General features: G+C 44.3%; 1 long non-coding RNA gene across 4 annotated transcripts; it reads right to left on the reverse strand.

Annotated features, from left to right (window-relative positions):
- Nucleotides 1–5,711: 5,711 nt before the first annotated feature.
- LOC139832237 (uncharacterized) lies at nucleotides 5,712–8,777 on the reverse strand. Of its 4 annotated transcripts, XR_011746996.1 has the most exons (8): nucleotides 8,365–8,775; nucleotides 8,210–8,290; nucleotides 8,016–8,112; nucleotides 7,703–7,839; nucleotides 7,008–7,120; nucleotides 6,654–6,862; nucleotides 6,468–6,535; nucleotides 5,712–6,054 (listed from the first exon to the last, which is right to left on the reverse strand). It is a non-coding gene; the product is annotated as an uncharacterized lncRNA (long non-coding RNA). The 4 variants fall into 4 exon arrangements; XR_011746995.1 differs by having other exon boundaries at nucleotides 8,016–8,290; nucleotides 8,365–8,777; XR_011746994.1 differs by having other exon boundaries at nucleotides 8,210–8,774.
- Nucleotides 8,778–20,504: the final 11,727 nt, after the last annotated feature.

The following is a 20,504-nucleotide window of genomic DNA, read 5'->3' on the forward strand; positions in this document are numbered from 1 at the left end:
TCACCGGAATACGTCCAAAGGGGATTTTTGCGAGCTGAAGAGGCTGCACTCTAATCCTAAGGAAGTAGGCGATAATTTGAACACCAGATAGCTCTTTGCCTCGAGTGTTTTGAAGATGACGGATACGAGCCATGAGCGCCTCTGTCGCTTTTTCTCTTCTTCGAAGCTTCGGCATCCCAGAACGGCGACGCTGAATCCCGGCACTTCCGTCGAAAGGAACTATGTTGTGCTCCACAGAATTGGCGCTTTCTTCGTGGATGTAGAGCCACTTTTTGCGCCATCCTTGGACAGAATCGGAAACTTGACGTCGAAATAATCGACATCAGTCCGAACACAGATAACAACGCCACCTATGTTATAAGTGACGTTGTGGGAGCCATTACGGCGGAGGCGAGAAAATGCGCTTCCACGAGCCCAATTGGGAGTGATTCCGAGGAAGCATTCGCAAAGTGTGATAAAAATAGAAATGTGAAGGATGGAATTGGGAGTCAACTGGTGCAGTTGAATCCCATAAACAAAAAGAAGGCCGCGGAGGAAATCGTGGATTGGGGTTGAAAGGCCGCGGATCAGGTGATCAACAAAACTAACCCGATACTCCATTGGAGGCTTGGGGTAGCTTTCTTCGCTAGGAAAGCGGATGGCGTCCTCCTTCGTCATGAGGCCGAGCCTCTTCGGCGTGTTGATGTCTTGATTGGAGATTTTGGATCTCTCCCACTCAAGATCCTCGGCGGCCATCTTGGATTCCGGCGTGCTTGTGGCGAGTCGACGCGTGCGCGGTGGCATCAACGGCGGTGGGCAGAGCAATGTATGTGCGTACGGAAGATTGGAGAGAGTTGGGCGCAGGGGAAGTTTTGCGAAGAGGAACAGTGAGCGGCGCAAGCGAGGATGAACGAAGGTTGAAGAAGGGTTTATATAAGATTCGGGTGAAACGGTGTGCCGTTGGATGAAGAAATCGTGTGGTGAGGATGGATCTTCTAGACACAAGGGCAAAAGAGTATTTTCTTGAAATAGGCGTTACCGTACGTGCGCCAGGAAAAGCGGAGGACGTGTGTCCACTACTTGCACGACGTGTCAACGTAGTCGAAGCAATGGACCCACAGGGCAGAAAAGTCACGACTATTCGAGGAGGATGAAGTAAATTTGATTAAGGGAAGTATGTCGACAAGAAAAACGGCGACAGAAAGAATTATTCAATACCTCGGGAACCTTTGGTCAAATACAAGTTTTTGCCCAAATGCTCGGGGGCTACTTCAGAAAAAAGTAAATTTTCGAGTATGATAAATATAGAAATTGCGGGAGCCTACAACCAAGCACAAGTCCTTGGCTGTAGCCTCGGGGGCTACTCCCATCGAGAACGCTGTTCGCGCACCCGAGAGATAAAAAAAAAGAGAGAAGAAGAAAGAGATCATATTGGGAAGTAATGAAAATATAGCGACAAGGTGGACTAAAATGTTGAGCCTACAACCAAGCACAAGTTCTTGGTTGTAGCCTCGAAGCTACTCCCATCGGGAACGCTGTTCGCGTGCCCGATGAAATTAACAAAAATAGAAAAACAAGAGAGTATATTTCGAGTTATAATTAACTCTACATATACTCCCATCGGGAGAACAATATAAGTCATATATGACTCGATAAAATGTGCCATTCCAACAGCCGGAAAAGCACTCGACAATATATTCTCAGAACGCCGAAGTTGCGATCAATTTCTGAATGCCGCAAATTTGCGAAGGTAAGACCCCAGATCCGTTCTGCTGGGCGTGGCATCGCCAAAGACTGCGCTCTGCTACTTTTATCCGTATCAACAGATACGAAGAAAAATCCTAACGGACGCGTTAGGTACCCGATAAATTTGGTGGGACTCGACGAATGGTAAGACCTTAAGCGGCACCTGTCGACGTTTACACCAGTATCCCGAGATCATGTCCGGGGACGTGATTTTGAAGTAGGTTTTTGCGGATTGCCACTAGAGCAGTTAACTAGTACCTGATCCGTCAGATGAACTAGCCCCAATTACCAGTATCCCTGTACAATATAGAATTTTATGTGAAGAAATATAAAAGGTTAAAGCTTTCGAGTAAAAATAAACAATGGAGATTTTCCCTGACTCTACGATTCAAGCAAAATCTCGGGGGCTACTGACATAGGCATCCCAAATGGGCCTGCCGAAGATGGTACCCGGGGTTTACTGGAGGCCCAATACCCGAAGAATAAGAAGATTCGGGAGCCCAAGATTTACTAAGGAAAGATAGAGTTGTAATAGGAAGTGTTGTTTGTAATCTGGCGGGATGAGTTAGAAACCGTCCCGGACTCTGTAAACTTGTATAGCACGAATCCCTCGGCTTCACCTCATATATAAGGGGGAGTCGAGGGACAAAGAATCAACCGAATCATTGTCTGCAAACCCTAGTTTTCACAATCGTCGAGTACTTTTCGGCTGAAACCTTCGAGATCTACTTACCCTCTACTTCTAACTAAACCCTAGCCTACAATCTATAGGCATTGACAAGTTAATCCCTTGTCAATGGCCCATGATAGATAGTTACTTCCATCAAGTTGTAGTTCTTGGAATTCTTTTTTACTGATGTCACCCATTTTTCCTGCATGTATGATCATGCATTTTAATTAATTTTACTTGATAGTAAAATTTATTTTGGTAAACAACAAATTTGTTCTTGATGAACAATTTGAACGCGGATGAATTTACAGCGCGGGATAAAATTGTTGTACCAAACAACATGTTATTATATGCTAGAGGCAAATATACAAATAACATGTCATATTCAATTAGACATATGGTCTAGAATATTAATTTACAATGCAATACATTGTCAAACTAACTTGTCAAACTAAACAAGTACAAACTATGCTAGACATTGCTTTACAGTACACGATACATCTAAAGTGGTAGATGTGCAGATTCTGTACATATATGAACTAATCTGCTACAACATGTACAATAGCTAAATAAGCATTCTATTTATTTAATACGATCGTGGTGGCATGGAAAGCCCAGCACTGTCGGCAGCGGCACCGTTTGGACCAGAGGTCAAAAGGTGTGGTACAGGATAGACACAGACTACAGGATAAATAATCCCGTCGTCTCCTTCCTCTGTCCCCACGATTTCTCTGCCTAGTTAGCACCGCGCCAGCGCCCGTGGCCAGCGATTTAGCGGCGGCCTGGTTTCTCCATGGAGGAGGATGGGAGGTGAGAGGCGGCCTCGTTGAGGCGGAGCTCCGCGACGCCGTTGGTGAGGCCGAGGGCCTCGGGGGACCAAGTCCCTCGACGGATGCCTGCGGGGCGGGCCGCCATGACCGAGGCGAAGCGGCGGAGAAGCACCCTGGCCTCCGGCGAGGGAGTGGGGAGGGCAAGGGATGGCGCTGGCGGCGCGTCCTCGTTCCCCTCCTCCATATCTTCTGCTGCTAGGAGGTTGAGGTCGGGGACGAGCGTGCGGGTACGAGCGGTTGCCACGGCCTCGTTCCCCTCCATCTCCGTCTAGAGGTTGGTGGTGAGCGCCGGCGGGAGCGCGTCCACGGGAGCCGCAGCCGGCGGCTCGAAGAACTCCGTCATGTCGGCGTAGCCCAGCGGCGCGAAGTGTTCCGCGACCTCGTCGGAGGGCGTCGGGGACGGGAGGCGCGGCCTGTTCCCATGGCGCTTGAAGTAGCGCAGCATCGGCGACGGAATCTCCAGTTCATCATCGTCGCGCTCGGGGTCGTCGGCAAGCCACCCGGCGCTTGGCCCGCCCAGCAGCCAGTCCATGGGCGGGACAGTGAATGCCGGCGGAGGAGGCAGAAGTTCGTCGGCGTCCGCGGTGACATTGGAGGTGGAGGCCTCGTTCTCGTACACTGCGTCAACTACATCTTCCGCGGCGACCTCCGGCGCTGTGACCTCCGGCGCGGCGACGACGACGGCCGGTTCGGCAGCGACCACCGGGGTTTGTTCCCGGCGTACAGCAGCCGTGGTGCTTGGCCCCGGTTCTCCATGGTAGCTGTGGCGCTGCAGCCAGCGGTTGCCGTGATGGTTGTGCTGCTGGGGCGCCCAGCGGTTGCCGCGGAGGCGGTTGCTGCGGAGGCGACGGCGGAGGCCACCGCCAGGGCCGAAGCGACGACGGGGCACCAGCGGTTTCCGTGGTGGCGGCGGCGGAGGCCACCGTTCCACTCCCGGCGACGGCCGGAGTTCCAGCGGCGAGTGGCAGCGAGGGAGAAAGTCCGGCGAGGATAGCCACGGCGGTTTTCCCTGGCCACAAACCGAACGAAGCAAAAAGCGAGTTCGGGCAGAAAAGCCATTTTCTACTCACCTTTCTCTATCTCTTCTACTGTAGCCTATTGCTTTGGCAGATGCGCGTGCATGATAACGTGTGAAGAAACGAGAGAAGCGAGAGAGATTGAAGCGAATGGAATACTTTATTGATAGAGACTGCGGCTATTTATAGTAGGCCAACAGTCAGGTTACAAGGTCGGTTTCTTTACATGCATCTGTTCGGAAGGGACGCAACTTTTCACAATGCACAGCGATTGGATAAATTACTAATGTGCTAACTGCCATAGGGAATATTCCAAGGAATCTGCTAAATGCTTGATTAGCCTAAATCTAAAGCTAATTTATTCCTAACAATTTCTATTTTGATCGATATCCTATCTGACATCGTGATGCGTATGTATTGTACTTGTTATTTCATTTAAAAGTTAAGTTTGTTGTAATTCAATCTCCTATGACAACATACATACCATGGCAAAGTGTTTAGGGGTTACAGACTTACAGTTCCAAAAAACTTATTTTTTGAAACGAGGGAAAAAGCTTTGCCCCAATCTATTGATTTGAGCCAATTTTCCATTTTCCATTGAATAGATAAGCTAAACATAAGAGTTATTTTACACACCACTGCTGGCAATGGTAATGCCAGTGTGAGCCTAATAGCCTCCATATCAATGGTGTCTTCTGCTATCCCTTCATTTGTGAAATCAACTGCAAAAACACACGGATAGGCGGACCTTCTAGGGGCAGTTCTTAAGTGCTGAAAGGTAGAGCCCCACTGATCTTGTTACACGGTACACTCTGCAACAATATTCAGTCTAGCTAGCATGAGATGAGCATTAATCTGTAGGAAATTTCAACCACTATGGGAGCCTTCTTGTCTGAAAGATGACAAGATAGTAGTATCAATAAAACAATGAAGGAAACAGTCATTTTATATACACGGGACAAGATAGCATTCTGCAGTTTTGAAATAACAAGGTAAATGTAAATATGACAGGAAGGGAGGCAAATTTCTTTCACTGACAGGTCGAGTTTCCATATAATACTCCCACGGATGGGAACAAAATATTTCCCTAGTAATAATTCACGAATTTGCATTATTTGCATGTAGTTAGAAACATATAAAGAGGGTAGGCTAAATTATAGCGTGTATATAATTATATGGACTTTTTACCATCGTTGAATTGAGTTACTGAAGAAGGCCACAATTCAGATTAAGATATGTAGCATACATCGCTCTTATAATCCAGACATTGGTAGAACAACTTACCAATAACAGAGAAATTATGCACTCCTGGTTTGCTACTACACATCAATATGGAAATAAATTTTACTGCAACCTTGATTTGCCTTCAAATCAAACACCACATCTGAAGCAAGTGAGAACACTCCAGATTCATTTTTCAAGCAAGAGGTTCTATTGATTTTGAACCAAGTGAGGTAGCGCTTTGGTTCATTTCTGAAGCAAAACCTTGTAAAATGTCTCCTTGAGAGAATTAATGATACACTGGTCTTGCATGATACACAAGTTAAAAGTGCTTGATATAGTTCTTGAACTATGCAAGTGCAACAATTTATGCAAGTCGAAATGAATATAACCACCCTGTCTCCTTTTACTCTCTTCCTTTGAGTTCAACGGCTGCCAGCAGCGCCTCTTGAGTCTAGGGCTGAAGTAGTGTCCTGTGAAATAGTTTTGCTCACCTCACATCACTATTATGTGGAAACATGGTTCTTCCATCTCATATCGGATTCTTGCTCTTGTAGCATCATCAACCATACAACACAATGTAGAAAACTGGCTGGTAAATCCACAAAAGATGAGATATCATGGACAAAGCAACAAAATAAAGCTATTGAACAAAGGGAAGTATATAACAAGGGAGCCAAAAAGTTATAGATATTTCACGTCAGCGAAATTTATTAAACAATTTCTCCATGGGTCTTCTTAAATGTAAGTTCACCGTGTAGCATATATATGTATTGACGGCACTCATATAACCTTAATCAATTACAGTGCAACTGCAGCTTGCTGGGCTTTATGTGGAAATGGTTCATCCCAACAAAGTTGCCATCATAATCAACAAGGGGGCCTCCAATCCCGGACCAGGACACAAGTGAGGATAAAATTATGCATGCAAAATGCAATTAATAATACCTGAAATTAAGGATATTTAATTTAAACAGTACGGGTTAAAGAAGCTAGCTAGCTCACCTTGTATTGGCCCATAGAATGGAGCCCTTGGAGAGGAAGATCTACTCTGCTTTTGTACTTCAATGATTCTGAAATGAGATAGTGTCATACAACTGCTACATTTAAGGTTCAAACCAGCATCAAACCCAGACACTTTCGAGTGATGATAAAAAAATATCAAAATATATATTAGGATCGTGTATCCACCTAGTGGCAATCTGACAGCAGGAAGGTGCACTTTAATCTCCAAAAAGCACAAGAAAACTGAATCCATGAGTACAAGTGCAACTAAATCTTGGAGCAATCTAACTTCTAGGCCAAGTATTGCGAGCCAATTCAATCAATATCAGGAAACTTGTACCACCAGGAAACAAACTCGATGCATATCCCAACGCATTCGCGTAATTTGGTATCACCTGGAGAAGAAGTCATATATACGTGCAAACTGAATATGAGAATATCAAAAAACATGGTTACATGCATGGAAAATTATAAACAGCCAACTATGGAATGAGGCCTACGCCACAATACTCCTATATAATCTGGAAAGTGCTTGCTCACCCAAGGTGCTTTTTCTGGATTCCGTCGAGGGACCCAATGAGGTACCATCCAGCCGCAATAAAAAGATGGTTACACAACACAATACTAAGATGTGTTTCCCACTGGAGCATTTCCTATAAAATTGAAAACAACATCATGAGAAAACAAATGTGAAGCCAGGTTAAATTATTGTTTGATGTGAAACAAAAACTCAGTCTTCTAGCCAACTAGCACACTAAAATAAGATCAAGAATTATTGTAGGATTAGCATATGATGATTTGTTGAGATAAGAAAAAAGATAGAAGATGCCATAGTTCTGAACGAAATGTTGGATTCACCAAAATATTCAGAGAATCCAAGAAGTCCAAACAAGAAAGTAAGCTCAACACAGTGTTATTGCATATGTAACTTGCAAAGAAAATTCTTTCTGTGAGCACCAGTATGCCCGAAATCTTAATAATGAGTCCAGAATGTTTTTTCTCATCATGTTCAAGCCTACAAGATACTGGCATTTTTGGCTCGCGTATTGAAACTATGAAATACAACCATGATCAACGGAACTGGTTCTAGAACACAGTTCAAATCACAGACTGAAATCTTCATAAATAAGTTGATTATTCAAGTATAGATTTCATTCTTTAGACTGTAAAACACAATAAACCTCTCTTTGGAAGAAACAAATCCATCTAATGATAAGAACTGAAAGAAAACTTACTGACACTAAACAATCTTGCTGGAATAGCATCAGAATATCTCTCTTGCAAGCCTAAATCACAATGTTCCGTAGAGTTGTGTTTCTTGACATTGCCATTCACCAACACGCCGTTTGGAGCTCCACTCGCAGATGCATTCCTGGCAATCGAAAGAAGTGACCAGTCTTCTGAGGTGTGTAATACAGCAGAGAGATAGTACATAATTTTAAGTTGTCATCAGTTCGTCACTGGCATTGTTCGGCATAAAATAAGATATGATATTTTCATTACAAGCAACTGTATTTTGCAGTACAAGTAATCACATTGTTAATTCACCTGGATGCAGACCACTCCTTTCCCAACTCCATCTCAATTCGACATGGCTTGCTGCTTCATGCCGAAGGAGCCCCAAATCGTCCACGGTTTGTTGCCTCTGCAGAACAAGTGGCTTCACTGGGGAAGAAAGGGAGAAGAAGAAAAAAGGAGACATATAGAGATGTTGGGGAAGGGAGACACATCTGGCCTGCTACCTGTAGATGCCCCTGATGCATCGTCGTCAAGCATGTTTCTGTTTGGCTTGATCTCTCTGGACGAGGTTAGTTGCGGCATAACTGGATGGAGACGATGTTGGGTGATGGTGGCAGGTTTCAATCTGGGCAGAGAGATTACCGATATGGGAACTCACCGGCGATGTAAGGCGATCAGACCCTCGATCCAGCCCTGCCGAGGAGGGGCGCGGGCATGGGATCATTCTCTCCTCGCCACTAAGTTGACTCACAAATCTCACCGCGCCGCCGTCGCCGCCTCGTCATGCCCCGTATGCGAACTCTTCGCCTCGCCCGTCAGTGGTTCTTGTCACAGAGGCGGGTGGTGTTGCTGGGATGACGTCGTGCTGGTGGAGGACGATGGTGAGATGAGCCAGCGCGGCTGCGGTGGCGGCGGAGGTCCGGGAGCCGCCCCGACGAGAGGAAGATCTGGAGGAGAGTGCAAGAGGGTGGCGTGTCTTGGAGGCCATGTACATCGGGAGAGAGAGGAGAGCGGCTCGGGGCTCGATACGTTTTTTTCCCAATGATGAAGGAATCACGGGTGTACCAAGCAACAAACGTACCCCCACAATTGCAAGAGCAGCGTATGGAGGGTACGGTCCTGCTCAACTCCATCCAATCATAGCGCGTCAGGCGAGGAAGCGATGAGGCAAAATTTGGTCAACAGTAGCACGCGGAGTGTGTATCGTGGAGGGTAGGCCAAGCACCCACACACTTGCTTGTTCTCAATCATAAATAGGAGGCAAAGTATTATCAAAGAAAATTTTCTCCTCAATGCTTGGGGAACTAAAAATATCATGCTCATCAAAACCAGCTTCCCAAGCTTAGAATTTTCCATATCATTAGCAACAGTGGTGTTCAAAGCATTCATACTAATAACATTGCCATTAGCATGCAAATAAGGTTCCATAGGTTTTTTAATTTTTGCAACACACCATTTATGTCTCAACTCAGGAAATAGATTAAACAGCTCACAGTTGTTTTCCATTATGCCTTACTAGTGTTTAACAAGAAACAAAAAGATGCAATTGCAGAATCTAAAGGAAATAGCTTCGAGCACTCACCCAGAAAATAGCTTAGTTGCCGAGATTCGGAGTGTGAGTACCTTTTACCTTTCCTCCCTGGCAACGGCGTCAGAAAATACTTGACTGTCTACAACTGGCGCGTGGTTGACGAGGGAGGAAATCTCTGTGTGTAGCTTTTCGATCCCCGGCAACGGCGCCAGAAAATAACTTGATGTCTACCTACGCTTCTTTTCCTGTAGACAGTGTTGGGCCTCCAAGAGCAGAGGTTTGTAGAACAGCAGCAAGTTTTTCCTTAAGTGGATCACCCAAGGTTTATCGAACTCAGGGAGGAAGAGGTCAAAGATATCCCTCTCAAGAAACCCTGTGATACGTCTCCGACGTATCGATAATTTCTTATGTTCCATGCCACATTATTGATGTTATCTACATGTTTTATGCACACTTTATGTCATATTCGTGCATTTTCTGGAACTAACCTATTAACAAGATGCCGAAGTGCCAGTTCCTGTTTTCTGCTGTTTTTGGTTTCAGAAATCCTAGTAACGAAATATTCTCGGAATCGGACGAAATCAACGCCAAAGATCTTAGAATCCCCGGAAGCATCCGTAACACACCAGAGAGGTCGAGGGGGCCACAGGCCCACCAAACTATAGGCTGGCGCGGCCAGAGGGGGGGCCGCGCCACCCTATAGTCTGGCCCCCCTGTCAGCCCTCCTGCGCCGCCTCTTCGCCTATATAAAGCCCCTGGATCGAAAACCCTGAGGCGTTCGACGAAAACCACAAAAACCTTCCAGAGCCGCCGCCATCGCGAGGCCAAGATCTGGGGGACAGGAGTCTCTGTTCCGGCACGCTGCCGGAGCGGGGAAGTGCCCCCGGAAGGCTTCTCCATCGACACCGCTGCCATCTCCATCGCCATCTTCATCACCGCTGCTGCTCCCATGAGGAGGGAGTAGTTCTCCATCGAGGCTCGGGGCTGTACCGGTAGCTATGTGGTTAATCTCTCTCCATGTACTTCAATACAATGATCTCATGAGCTGCTTTACATGATTGAGATTCATATGAGTTTTGTATCATAATTCATCTATGTGCTACTCTAGTGATGTTATTAAAGTAGTTCTATTCCTCCTGCACGTGTGTAAAGGTGACTAGTGTGTGCACCGTGTGGTTCTTGTCGTAGGCTATGATCATGATCTCTTGTAGATTGTGGAGTTAATTATCATTATGATGGTATTGATGTGATATATCTGGTTATATTGATCTATCTTACACTATAAGGTTACTTAAACATGAGCATTATTGTGGAGCTTGTTAACTCCGGCATTGAGGGTTCGTGTAATCCTACGCAATGTGTTCATCATCCAACAAAAGTGTAGAGTATGCATTTATCTATTCTGTTATGTGATCAATGTTGAGAGTGTCCACTAGTGAAAGTATAATCCCTAGGCCTTGTTCCTAAATACTGCTGAGTTACTACCGCTTGTTTCATCGTTTTCTGCGTTACTCTGCTGCAATACTACCACCATCAACTACACGCCAGCAAGCTATTTTCTGGCACCGTTGCTACTGCTCATACTTATTCATACCACCTGTATTTCACTATCTCTTCGCCGAACTAGTGCACCTATTAGGTGTGTTGGGGACACAAGAGACTTCTTGCTTTGTGGTTGCAGGGTTGCTTGAGAGGGATATCTTTGACCTCTTCCTCCCTGAGATCGATAAACCTTGGGTGATCCACTTAAGGGAAACTTGCTGCTGTTCTACAAACCTCTGCTCTTGGAGGCCCAACACTGTCTACAAGAATAGAAGCTCCCGTAGACATCAAGCACTTTTCTGGCGCCGTTGCCGGGGAGGAAAGGTAAAAGGCACTCATACTTCGGTTCCAGGTAAAGTACTTTTCTGGCGCCATTGTGTTTGTGCTCGAAGCTATTTCCTTTAGATCCTGCAATTGCAACTTTTTGTTTCTTGTTTACACTAGTTAGGCATAATGGAAAACATCTGTGAGCTCTTTGTACTATTTCCTGAGTCAAGACATGAATGGTTTAATGCGAAAATTAAAAAACCCATGGAACATGTTAGCATGAATACTTTGAACACCATTGTTGCTAATGATATGGAAAATTCTAAGCTTGGGGAAGCTGGCTTTGATGAGCATGATATTTTTAGTCCCCCAAGAATTGAGGAGAAAATTTTCTTTGATGATACTTTGCCTCCTATTTATGATGATTATAATGATAGTGGTCTTTTGGTGCCACCTACTATGGAGAGTAAATTTTGTTGTGATTATACTATGCCTCCTACACTTGATGAGAATAATAATGATAGCTACTTTGTTGAATTTGCTCCCACTACAACTAATAAAATTGATTATGCTTATGTGGGTAGTAATAATTTTATGCATGAGACTCATGATAAGAATGCTTTATGTGATAGTTATATTGTTGAGTTTGTTCATGTTGCTACTGAAAGTTACTATGAGAGAGGAAAATATGGTTGTAGAAATTTTCATGTTACTAAAATGCCTCTCTATGTGCTGAAATTTTTCAAGCTATACTTGTTTTATCTTCCTATGCTTGTTACTTTGCTCTTCATGAACTTATTTATTTACAAGATTCCTTTGCATAGGAAGCATGTTAGACTTAAATGTGTTTTGAATTTGCCTCTTGATGCTCTCTTTTGCTTCAAATATTATTTCTTGCGAGTGCGTCATTAAAACTGCTGAGCCCATCTTAATGGCTAAAAAGAAAGAACTTCTTGGGAGATAACCCATGTGTTATTTTGCTACAGTAATTTGTTTTATATTTGTGTCTTGGAAGTTGTTTACTACTGTAACAACCTCTCCTTATCTTAGTTTTGTATTTTGTTGTGCCAAGTAAAGCCGTTGATAGAAAAGTAAGTACTAGATTTGGATTACTGCACAGTTCCAGATTTCTTTGCTGTCACGAATCTGGGTCCACCTCCCTGTAGGTAGCTCAGAAAATTAAGCCAATTTACGTGCATGATCCTCAGATATGTACGCAACTTTCATTCAATTTGAGCATTTTCATTTGAGCAAGTCTGGTGCCATTTTAAAATTCGTCAATACGAACTGTTCTGTTTTGACAGATTCTGCCTTTTATTTCGCATTGCCTCTTTCGCTATGTTGGATAAATTTCTTTGATCCATTAATGTCCAGTAGCATTATGCAATGTCCAGAAGTGTTAAGAATGATTGTGTCACCTCTGAATATGTCAATTTATATTGTGCACTAACCCTCTAATGAGTTGTTTCGAGTTTGGTGTGGAGGAAGTTTTCAAGGATCAAGAGAGGAGTATGATGCAACATGATCAAGGAGAGTGAAAGCTCTAAGCTTGGGGATGCACCCGGTGGTTCACCCATGCATATATCAAGAAGACTCAAGCGTCTAAGCTTGGGGATGCCCAAGGCATCCCCTTCTTCATCGACAACATTATCAGGTTCCTCCCCTGAAACTATATTTTTATTCCATCACATCTTATGTGCTTTTCTTGGAGCGTCAGTATGTTTCTTGTTTTTGTTTTTGTTGAATAAATTCTTGTGTGGGAGAGAGACACGCTCCGCTGGTTCGTATGAACACATGTGTTCTTAGCTTTTAATTTTCATGGCGAAGGTTGAAACTGCTTCGTTAATTGTTATATGGTTGGAATTGGAAAATGATACATGTAGTAATTGCTATTAATGTCTTGGGTAATGTGATACTTGGCAATTGTTGTGCTCATGATTAAGCTCTTGCATCATATGCTTTGCACCCATTAATGAAGAAATACATAGAGCATGCTAAAATTTGGTTTGCATATTTGGTTTCTCTAAGGTCTAGATAATTTCTAGTATTGAGTTTGAACAACAAGGAAGACGGTGTAGAGTCTTATAATGTTTTCAATATGTCTTCTATGTGAGTTTTGCTGCACCGGTTCATCCTTGTGTTTGTTTCAAATAAGCCTTGCTAGCCTAAACCTTGTATCGAGAGGGAATACTTCTCATGCATCCAAAATACTTGAGCCAACCACTATGCTATTTGTGTCCACCACACCTACCTATACTACATGGTATTTTTCCGCCATTCCAAAGTAAATTGCTTGAGTGCTACCTTTAAAATTCCATCATTCACCTTTGCAATATATAGCTCATGGGACAAATAGCTTAAAAACTATTGTGGTATTGAATATGTAATTATGCACTTTATCTCTTATTAAGTTGCTTGTTGTGCGATAACCATGTTTACTGGGGACGCCATCAACCACTCTTTGTTGAATATCATGTGAGTTGCTATGCATGTTCGTCTTGTCTGAAGTAAGAGCGATCTACCACCTTATGGTTAAGCATGCATATGTTAGAGAAGAACATTGGGCCGCTAACTAAAGCCATGATCCATGGTGGAAGTTTCAGTTTTGGACATATATCCTCAATCTCAAATGAGAAAATTATTAATTGTTGTTATATGCTTATGCATAAAAGAGGAGTCCATTATCTGTTGTCTATGTTGTCCCGGTATGGATGTCTAAGTTCAAGAATAATCAATAGCGAGAAATCCAATGCGAGCTTTCTCCTTAGACCTTTGTACAGGCGGCATAGAGGTACCCCTTTGTGACACTTGGTAAAAACAATGCATTGTGATGATCCGGTAGTCCAAGCTAATTAGAACAAGGTGCGGGCACTATTAGTATACTATGCATGAGGCTTGCAACTTGTAAGATATAATTTACATGATACATATGCTTTATTACTACCGTTGACAAAATTGTTTCATGTTTTCAAAATCAAAGCTCTAGCACAAATATAGCAATCGATGCTTTTCCTCTATGAGGACCATTCTTTTACTTTCAATGTTGAGTCAATTCACCTATTTCTCTCCACCTCAAGAAGCAAACACTTGTGTGAACTATGCATTGATTCCTACATACTTGCTTATTGCACTTATTATATTACTCTATGTTGACAATATCCATGAGATATACATGTTACAAGTTGAAAGCAACCGCTGAAACTTAATCTTCTTTTGTGTTGCTTCAATACCTTTACTTTGAATTATTGCTTTATGAGTTAACTCTTATGCAAGACTTATTGATGCTTGTCTTGAAGTGCTATTCATGAAAAGTCTTTGCTTTATGATTCAGTTGTTTACTCATGTCATATACATTGTTTTGATCGCTGCATTCACTACATATGCTTTACAAATAGTATGATCAAGATTATGATGGCATGTCACTCCAGAAATTATCTGTGTTATCGTTTTACCTGCTCGGGACGAGCAGAACTACCCTGCAATCACGATACAAGAAGTCTCTTGTGTCCCCAACACACCCAATATACTTGTCAGATGTATAGGTGCACTAGTTCGGCGAAGAGATAGTGAAATACATGTGGTATGAATGAATATGAGCAGTAGTAACAGTGCCAGAAAATAGCTTGCTAGCGTGCAGTTGATGGTAGTAATATTGCAGGAAGTAAAGATGCAGTAAAACAGTAAATAAGCGATGATTGCAGTATTTGGAAACAAGGCCTAGGGATCATACTTTCACTAGTGGACACTCTCAACATTGATCACATAATAAAACCACTCTACACTCTCTTGTTGGATGATGAACACCATTAATTGTGTAGGGCTACAAGAGCACCTCAATGCCGGAGTTAACAAGCTCCACAACATTCGATGTTCATATTTAAATAACCTTAGAGTGCATGATAGACCAACGCAATTATACCGAGTACTAACATAGCATGCACACTGTCACCATCAAGCTATGAAAGGAGGAATAGATCACATCAATACTATCATAGTAATAGTTAACTTCATAATCTACAAGAGATCACAATCATAAACTACGCCAAGTACTACATGATGCACACACTGTCACCATTACATCATGGAGGAGGAATATAGTACTTTAATAACATCACTAGAGTAGCACATAGATTAATAGTGATACAAAGCTCATATGAATCTCAATCATGTAAGGCAGCTCATGAGATCATTGTATTGAAGTACATGGGAGAGAGATTAACCACATAGCTACCGGTACAGCCCCTTAGCCTCGATGGAGAACTACTCCCTCCTCATGGGAGACAACAGCGGTGATGAAGATGGCGGTGGTGTCGATGGAGATGCCTTCCAGGGGCACTTCCCCGTCCCGGCGGCGTGCCGGAACAGAGACTTCTGTCCCCCAGATCTTGGCTTCGCGATGGCGGCGGCTCTGGAAGGTTTCTCGTACCGTGGCTTATTCGTCAATCCGTGTCGAAGATTTAGGTCAGGAGGCAACTTATAGGCGAAGAGGCGGAGTCGGAGGGGCCACGGGGCCTCCTCACACTAGGGGGGCACACCCCCCCTGGGACACGCCGCCCACATGTGTGGGGCCCCCAGGGCTCCCCTCCGGTCCCCCTTTGACTTTCTGGAAGCTTCCGGGAAAAATAAGATGTTGGGCGTTGATTTCGTCCGATTCCGAGAATATTTTCTTTGTAGGATTTCTGAAACCAAAAACAGCAGAAAACAACAACTGGCACTTCGGCATCTCGTCAATAGGTTAGTTCCGGAAAATGCATAAAATCATCATAAAGTGTGAACAAAACATGTAGGTATTGTCATAAAACAAGCATGGAACATCAGAAATTATAGATACGTTGGAGACGTATCAGCTAACATATAGAAGATCTGATTTCCTAGAAATAAGAGGGTATTCAAATGCAGATTTTGCGGGGGATAAAGATGATAGAAAATCCACATCTGGATATGTATTCATCCTCGCAGGGGGAGCTATTTCATGGAGAAGCTCCAAACAGACAATAGTTGCATCATCCACGATGTATGCAGAATTTATAGCATGTTATGAAGCCACGGGGCAGGCATTATGGTTAAAGAAATTTATACCCGACTTGAAAGTGGTAGATTGTATTGACAAACCACTAAAGATGTACTGCGACAATGAGCCTGCAGTATTTTATGCTCACAACAACAAGACGAGTACAGCTACGAAACTGATTGAGGTTAAGTATTATGTTATGTAACACAAGGTCCAGGATCAAACTATAAGTCTCGAGCATATAAGGACAAAAGATATGCTTGCGGATCCGCTAACGAAAGGCTTACCACCCAGCGTGTTCAAGGAGCACGTAGCCGGCATGGGTTTAAGGGAAAGTCTTACCTATCCTGGATCATAAGAGATCCAAAAGTAAAAGAATTTGTATCAAAACAGAGAAGTGTATTGTGGCTGTCTGATTCTATCAGCAATAGAGCTGTGACGATGAAACATGCCCTATGGACTGATCCAAAATGAAACGAATAAAGTAAAAGTATAAAGTTAAAAGAAAAGTTGAGATCAAGGGGGAGAATGTTAGGATGATCTCCAACGTGGTTGAACCCAACGGATCGAGCACGACCCTTTGACCTCGTCCGCGCCCTGATCGGGGGCGCCCAACCACATTTTTGCTTGGTGGGCCCCTGTCGCCTGTGCTATATATAGAGTGGTGGGGGCGGTGGCACAGATCACGAGGTTGACTGGAGTGCCGCTCGCCCCACCGAGATAACCCACCGATATGGGGTTTTGCAAAGTGCCGACGGGAAGCCGCCACCACTACGTCACCCACGCATCGCCGTCGTCGCCATGTCTACCCCGGCGGGTTCGTCTTCCTCAAGTGAGAAGGTAAATATTCACAGTACCCTCACCTACCCGGCAATGATCTACTCTAGGCGATCTAGCACATACATCATTGGTGAGTGAAGAGCGTGACCTGACTGGAGGAGGCGTCAATCAAGAAGTGACCACAGCAATGTACATAGCACCACGGAAGCTCACGCTCTCAGCGGTCAACACCAACTCCAACTGGCGCACCAAGGACTAAACGAACAACCTAGAGGACACCTCGAAGGACAGAACGAGGCAGTCGAGCCGCTGCCGCCCGGTCCGATTGTCGGATCTATTGTTCCCCAAGTGCTCATGGCAGGGAAGCACGAGCAGTGCCATGACGCCGCCTCCAAGGAGGCGACGACTCAATAGGCATTGTCGTTATCAACATCACATAGGAATTTCACCCTCTGAAGGCCGCCTCGATCTGGAACTTCGCTCCATTCAACTAGAAGAAAAAGGAGAAGCCATACATCCCATCCAACCATTGTCGGCCACCATGGCCGCCGACGATGGAGGGACGAGCTGCCGGCACATAAATCAGAAGAGAAGAAGTCCTACTCAGGGAAAATCGCCACATGGGCAGTCGGCACGAAAGCACACGAAAACTCAAGAACTCTCTCGAGATAGCCTCAAGTTAATGTAGTTGGTCGAGAGCAGCAAGGAAAAAAAACATAGGAATTTCACCACAACCCTGCCGTCGACCCCAAGGTCCATCAGACACACGGAACGAGCAGCCGCCTTTTGGTTTTCGATGAGAGGCAAGCTAGATCTAGCTAGCGGTGGAGCAAGAGGCGCTGACCACCGTCCCACCTTGACCACAACCGAACGAGGGATCGAAGGTGGGGATCTAGCTAGCCGCCACCACTGTGCTTGCCTGCCTCCGGGGTAAGAACCTCATGCCTGCCCAAGCCCACCTGGACCGTGAATGGGACTAGAGCTCAAATGCAGGAGCACCTCCATTGTGAAGATGCCATGCCACCTCCTTCACCGACGGGATCCCATAGCTCCTCGCCACTAAATTGCCACCAAGCCACACGACATCACCGCTATAGCCGGACACCATGCTGCTCGCATGGAGAGAGCGTCGTCGCCACCATCGCCCCCGGGCTTAGGCTAGCGGTTTCTCTATCGACGGTGGAGAGGAGGGAAGGAGGAGGCCTATGACCGGTGGCGCACTCGCACCCCTACCCCCATGTCGCCTAGCTAGGTTTGCGATGCAGGGGTGGTAGCGAGCATAATTTTGTGGAAGGAAGGGTCTTCTGCCACACTATTTCAATCGGACCATACTGTTTGATTGGCAATAAAGTAAATTTAACATGCTTTAATTCGACAATATATCTTCAAAATATCTTGTGAATAGTACTAATAATAATAAAAAAATCCAAAAATTCCTAAGTTCCTCGCAGTTCTACTTCTGTTTTTGAGGAAAAGCATGTGGCTAGCTTTGTTGATCACTAAACACAATTACATCATTCACTAGGACATTTAGAATAAATATAGGGGGGTTATCATCATCCCACACGCTTGCATTATCAGAAATAAAAGCTTCGCTACCTAGCTAGCCCGTGTGCTACGCAGTTGGCTTCACTATTACAAACTCGATCTAATGTTAAAAAAAAACTCGATCTATACATTATCAAGGCTGCCACAAATGCTTTGATAATCGTAAACAATTGTTGCAACATCTGTTGCAGAGAAACCCCCATCTTGCATAGTCTCGAATACTTGCATACGGTCTGTTTGAATGATGAACGAGGAACACCCAAACTGTTGAGCAACATGCTTTAACCATTCCTGCATCGACCACATGGGGTAAATATTGATTTGTAGCAGCCAAACATGCTCTGCTTAAATCTCTATGAACGGCACCAACTCCTTCTGTTTCAGAGTCAATATCAAACACTCCATCTACATTAATCATCAGCTTTCCTTCAGGTGGGGTCTTCCATCCCTCTATAGGTATAGGACTTGGCCGTTTCACCGATGTCTTATACTACCTCCGATTTAAGGAATAAGACGCCCTCGTTTTACGTGCTTTTCGTTTGACTAAGAATTACTTCAAATATATAAAGATTGTTTGTATGAAATTAACATCATTAGAAAGTATTTTTCAATACGAATCCAATGATACTAATTACATATAATATAACCAAGATTTTGTTGCTCAATTTTTATGGTCAAAGTTCGCCTTGTAATACGTGTGCGCCTTATTCCTTGGGACGGAGGTAGTAATTTTTAATTAGAGCAATCAGCAATGATCAACATAGCTGATCTAAAAGCCGACTGAATTTCTTCACCATCAAAAACCTGTCTTCATTGACACCAGATGTATCAACCATCAGTAACTATTAATTCAGCAAGACCAAAGTTGTTGAACTGTGCTAGATTCCCACCCCTTGCAATGAGCTCTTCCAAGATCACATAACCTGATGGATCAGTATGCATCACTTGTTCTATTTTCTCTCAGGTACCTTTGCTTTTCCAAACCTCACAAGCCCGATCACAAATAAAAAGAATATGTTCTTTTCCAGAGCAAAGCAAGTCTTCTTACGACTTCCTGGCAAAGAAATAAAAGTTCTTTCAGACAAAGAAGAAATCTATACCTAATAATAAAGGAGCTAAGGTTTCTGCCAAAATTTTCGTTCAACTTTTTATTGGACCGTTTTGCCCTCCCACCAAATCACATATAACAAGTTGTGGCATTGTACCGGTTCGTTGTTTATTTTTGTTTTTGGTATATTTTCGTCCACACGGAACTCTCGCGCGAGCTGGGCCGGCCGAACAACCCAATACACTTGCCAGAATCAATAGTGATTCACGAGCGTCTCGGTTCTTTTCGTAAATCATATGTCTCGGGTCTTCTTATGTTCCTGTTATTAGTCCCACCTCGGTTTCTCATAGGAATTTTCACCAATTCATATACCACGAAAATTTGCGTATTATCAGCAAGGTGTGTCTCCTTGATTAACAGATATATTTGGATGTGAGCTAAGAGCGAGACTGACAGCGGATGCCGCCGGGATGGAACGAAATTCGCAAACGCTGACGGCCCGATTAAAATCTCAGAGAGGGAATGAAAAAACGGAAACGAAATTCGCAATTCGCAGACGTAGACGACCCGATTAAAATCTCAGAGAGGGAATGGAAAAAGGAAGCTCCAATGTTGTAATCAATGGCGCCGATAGAAATCTCAGAGAGAGGGAATGGAAAAAAGAAGCTCCAATGTTGTAATCAATGGCGCCGATCTAGGCCGCCAAGCTCGAACCCCTAATGAATCGGACTACTCTGCCGTAGAGCGTGAAGCGTGGCGTCAAAGGGGCGAAGGGGATTTGGGGGCGTGCTCGCACGGAGGCGGCGCTTCTGGGGATAGAGTCGACCCAGGGGAGGATTAGCAAATAGGGTTTCGCTCGGGGACTACGTACCTGGGCCAAGCCATGGTGGGCCGATCGCACGGGTGGGCGAGGGAGGCACGATTTTGACAGTCCACCCACGCGAGGCTCGTCAATTCTGGACGCAAGCCAGGGGCAGGAGGCGCCCTTATCTGTTCTGACTACTTGGGGTTTAAATCATGCATGTGCTGGTTTTCAGGTGACGGCCAAAGAATTCTTGTCACAGGTTTTAT

This window comes from Lolium perenne, chromosome 6 (genome assembly GCF_019359855.2).
Source record: "Lolium perenne isolate Kyuss_39 chromosome 6, Kyuss_2.0, whole genome shotgun sequence".
Lineage (NCBI taxonomy): Eukaryota > Viridiplantae > Streptophyta > Magnoliopsida > Poales > Poaceae > Lolium > Lolium perenne.